The sequence below is a fragment of the Hordeum vulgare genome, chromosome 5H, assembly GCF_904849725.1.
Source record: "Hordeum vulgare subsp. vulgare chromosome 5H, MorexV3_pseudomolecules_assembly, whole genome shotgun sequence".
NCBI classification, from domain to species: Eukaryota; Viridiplantae; Streptophyta; class Magnoliopsida; order Poales; family Poaceae; genus Hordeum; species Hordeum vulgare.
Window position 1 is genome coordinate 411,814,343 of NC_058522.1, and position 5,236 is coordinate 411,819,578.

Sequence of the window (5,236 nt, forward strand, 5' to 3'; positions counted from 1 at the left end):
TTAAGATTCACCCACATAACACTTGTCAATACAAAACATAGTACTAGACGGAATATGGCGAAATCACATGATTATCTCTCATGTATGTCCTCAGGAACGCCTTAGTCTTTATAAGTTTAGTCCCTCGGCTCATCCTTTGTATTCAAAAGGATTGGGCCACTTGCTGCACCTCAACACCATTTACTTTCCTTGCATTTATTTCCTTGTTGCTTATACCAGAAAACCCATAAGAAGTTACCTTTCAGTACTTGCAGTTATTCCTTGCTCAAGATCGCTTGTCAGTACCTTCTGCTCCTCATTGGGTTCAACACTCTTACTTATCGAAAAGGCTACGATAGATCCCCTACACTTGTGGGTCATCAAAACCATTTTCTGGCGCCGTTGCCGGGGAGTGTAGCGCTATTGGTAAGTGAAATTGGTACGGAAACCTTTACGATGTACGCGTTATTTTTATTTTATTTTTGTTTCCGCTTTTTATCCCTATGGACAACTCTGCTCTTGGTTTTTTGCTTTTGGGGAACCACCCCAACGCTATTGTGGTGGAGAAGCCTCCTCCACCTACGGAAATTGTGCCATTTAAAATACCGCGTTAAGCACACGTACAGCTGATGACGATCACCGCCTTCCTTATCTAGGAAGAGGGGTGGAGAGATGGATGAGTTCTCCAGCACGGCGGCGTGGTGGTGGTGGTGGTGAACTAATCTAGCAGGGCTTCGCCTAAGCACTGATAAAACTAGACTAGAGGAGAAACAGATCTAGAGAGAAGTAGAGGGAGCACGTGGCAATTAGAGTTAGCTATCCCCTCTAAATCCTCTAGTATATATACTAGGGAGGGAGGTGAGGAGGCAGCCTCAAACCCTCAAGGTTTGGCCAAAATTGGAGGTGGAGGAGTCCTACTCCAATCCTACTCCAAGTAGGACTCCTCCCACTTGGAATATTCCCCCTCTCCTTTTGGAAACCCTTTCCACCTTTGAGTATTTCCCACCCCTAGCAGCATGGGCCTTAGTGGTTGGTTTGGCCAGCCCACTAGGAGTTGGTTTGACACACCCCTCCCAGTGGTCCCCTGGTACCCTCCTGGCACTCCCGGTACACTACCGATGAGCAGAAAACTTTTCTGGTGACCAAAACAGGACTTCCTATATATTAATCTTTACCTCTGGACCATTCCGGAGCTCCTAGTGACGTCCTGGATCTCATCCGGGACTCCGAACAACCTTCGGTCACTAGCACCTATAACTCAACTATACCAAAATGTCACCAAACCTTAAGTGTGCAGACTCTACGGGTTCGACAACTATGCACACATGACCTGAGACACTGTCCGGTCAATATCCAATAGCAGGAAATAGATGCCCATATTGGATCCTACATATTCTACGAAGATCTCTATCGGTTGAACCTCTATGTCAAGGATTCAATTAATCCCGTATGGTGTTCCCTTTGTCCTTCGGTATGTTACTTGCCCGAGGTTTGATCGCAGGTATCCCCATACCTATTTCAATCTCGTTACCGGCAAGTCTGTTTACTCGTTCCGTAATACAAGATCTCGTGACTATTCCCTTACTCACATTGCTTGCAAGGCTTGTTGTGATGTTTTATTACCAAGTGGGCCCCGAGATACCTCTCCATCACACGGAGTGACAAATCTTCTTCTGGATCCATGCCAACCAACCAGACACCTTCGGAGATACCTGTAGAGCACCTTTATAGTCACCCAGTTACGTTACGACGTTTGATACACACAAGGTATTCCTCCGGTGTCCGGGAGTTGCATGATCTCATGGTCATAGGAATAGATACATTGACATGTAGAAAACAGTAGCAATAAACTGACACGGTCACATGCTACGTTTATAGTTTGGGTCTTGTCCATCACATCATTCTCCTAATGATGTGATCCCATTATCAAGTAACAACACTTGTCTATCGCCAGGAAACCTTGACCATCTTTGATCAACGAGCTAGTCAACTAGAGGTTCACTAGGGACAGTGTGTTGTCTATGTATCCACACATATATTTGAGTTTCCAATCAATAAAATTATAGCATCTTATATTTACTAATTGAATGCACGATACGAGCATTCACATTAATCCACATCAACTAAATTAATTTGACCGTTAGATCTGAAATTTAATGGTCATGATCTATTAAAAAATATTGGCTCATTAAGCGAAGGAAACACGTACGTAAATAGGATTTAGGCCACGTATACAAAAGTGAGTCCACAACTCCCACACTAGGCTATGACAAAAAACAAAACAAAAGTGCCTTCCCTCCTTGAATTGGAAAGAAAGATGTCCAAATAAAAAGTCATGCCCCACTTGCATTATTTACTAATTAAATGCATCATACGAGCATTCACATTAATCTACATCAACAGAGTTAATTTAACCATTATATTTGAAATTTAATGGTGATGATCTATTAAAAAAATACTAGGACATATGCCCGTGCGTTGCAACGGGAAAGAAACTCAATGTGCATTTACAAGCACAACCCCCCATACTTTGCTACAGAGAAAACCATCATTCCAAGGTAATTTAAGTCATACAATTGATCAAACACAGTTGTGTCCTTAATCAAATTATTTCATGTGCAAGAAACCTGTCTACGGAACACAACCGCACTGAGTGCAAACTGATTACACCGGAGACAGCGATCCTATTGTCTTTCTAGCCAAAAGTGGGAGCCAGATCCTCTAACATGCACAAATGTAGTCACAAATATTTAGTAAACTCTATGTATAAAATGAAGAAGGATGTCAGGGGGCTAGCACTCGCCATGAATTAGTGTAGACCGAATACTGCTCACGAATTCCTACAGACGATCACTATTCACAAATCCATGGGTTAGATCATGGTTTAAGGAAATCTAGAGAAGGGATTTCAGGGTACTGTAGCATTCCATATCATGTGCACCCATTGGACTTGTGTCTTGTTGTAAAATTTGTGCATTTGTTTCAGCAACAAGCCTTGGTTTTGCACTTTGAGGTTGATTCACACAGGCCGCCTTTGTTCTTAGGACGGCGGAAAATGGGTGATAACAGTCGAATGTGATGTTGAAATATTGGTTGTTTATTACCAAGTATAAACACCTAAAGATTCCAAAAAAACTCTTGGAAGCAACCAGAGTTGGCAGGTACCAAAGCACTGGTTAGATTGAGTGTCCTTAGTGTAAGTGCAGAGAATCATGACAAACAAGTGTATTTCCTTATTTCTTGTTTAACATATAGTTTTTATACTGGGAAATATATTTGACAACCCAACTTCAGACAGGATAAGAGCAGGGCTGCGCCGTAGCTGGTTTACTATCTGGCATGGCGCAACGAATCTGCAGGAAGCAGCTGATATTGGCCCATGAGTTGTGAGAAGAATTCAATGATTCATGCTGTTGTGAAAAGCTAGATGGAAATTTTACTCTTTCAAGAACACATCTCTATATGTTTAGCCGTAAAATTGGGGCGCTCTCGGCGGAGTGTCATGACTATCAAATAACAGAAAATGAGGATATTCTGCGGCCTACTGTAGACGAAGTTAAGAAAAGGGTTGGCTAATTACAAAGGTTCATCTTTTAGTGAATGTAGTGGACATCAAAATTACTGATAGGCAAAAATCCTCGTTCCTTTAGTAGCACTCCAACTTCATCCATCCATTGGAATTGGGACAATGACAAAAATAAAAGCAATGCCTTAGAGAAAGCTTGTGGGAGATGATCCACCATGTAAAATGGGTGTGAACAATAGTTTGTCAATATCTTCGAATAGTTTGTCACTATTCTCTTTGCAGTAAAGCCCTACCTCAGGGTATTAACCGATGACAAATACAGCATGACGACACAATTAACCACAGGAAAGCCTAAAACCAAATGACCAAAACAATGTAACTGATCATTTCGTCTACCCTACAGTGATCAATAGTTGAAGCTAGTCTGTGACCAGTTGACACATTTCGCATGGATAAAATTGTGACGAACAAGTGTATATCCTCATTTCTTGTTCGACCTATAGTTTATATACCTGGCAATATATTTGACGACCAAACTTTAGACAGGACAAGAGCAGGGCTGAACAGTCACCCGTTTACTCTTTGGCATTGTGAAAGGAATCTGATGGACGCAGATGATATTGACGCATGGATGGCAAGAAGAAGTCAATGATTCACGCGGTTGTGAACATCACTAATATGTTTAGCCATAAAATTGGGGAGCTCTCAGTGGAGTATCATGGCTATCAAAATAATAGAAAATGAGGAGACTCTGCAGCCTACTGCAGATGAAGTTAAGTAAGGGGCTGGCCAATTACAAAGGTTCATCATTGTGGCGAGTGTGAAGAGGATATCAAAATTAATGTTAGGAAATAGCCATCCTTCCTTCAGTAACACTAAAACTTCAGCCATTCAAGAGAATCGAGATAATGTCAAAAATAAGGCAATGTCTTTTGGAAAGCTTGTAGGGGACGATGCTCCGTGTTTGCAGAAAAAAATGCGTGCAGACAATAGCTCCCTAGCTCCCTTCCTAATTCCGATCCATCCGAGAAGAGGCGCACCTCGTTCACGAGGCCAACGCCCTCGCACCACTACGCCCCTGCCGCACCGTCGACCCCCTCCAGCGCTCGTCCACCGACTCTCAGCTCTGACGAGCTCCTGCCTAGGTTGCCACATCGTCCCTCCTTGCTCCCTTCTTCTCTCCCTCACCTCCCTGTCACCTCTCTGCCTAGGAGCCGCGGATGCCATGGATGCGCCCGGGAAGCCGCGCTCCAGCCTTCCTCGTCATCATCGGTGACTCCCGTCTCGCCGCCCACCTCTGGATCCGTCTCCCGAGCACCTGCCACGGATGGATCTGACCCCTTCAACTCCAGTCGCCGTCGCCTTTCTGCATCGAGCCGCTTTGTCACTCCGCCGCCTCCAGCAGCGGAGATCGGGGTGAGATGAGGCGGCGGCAGAGAGCGGGGTGAGGGGCGGCGGCGAGCGAGGTGCGGGGAGATGTCGGCGGCGAGCGGGATGAGGTGTGGCGGCGGCGAGGGAAAGGCTCGGGATGATTCGGGACGGGGTTCGCTCTGGCTCGGGTCGGGTCAGGGATCGCGAAACGGTTTTCTTTTTAGCAAACTTTATCCCAGATCCACCTATGTAGGGACTATGGGTTCAAATATCAGAAGTAGCAGGGGCGTTTTTGAAAAATTCCATGACGGAAATTCCGACAGAAGCGATAGGCTCTTTATTATTATTAGGTAAAGATTG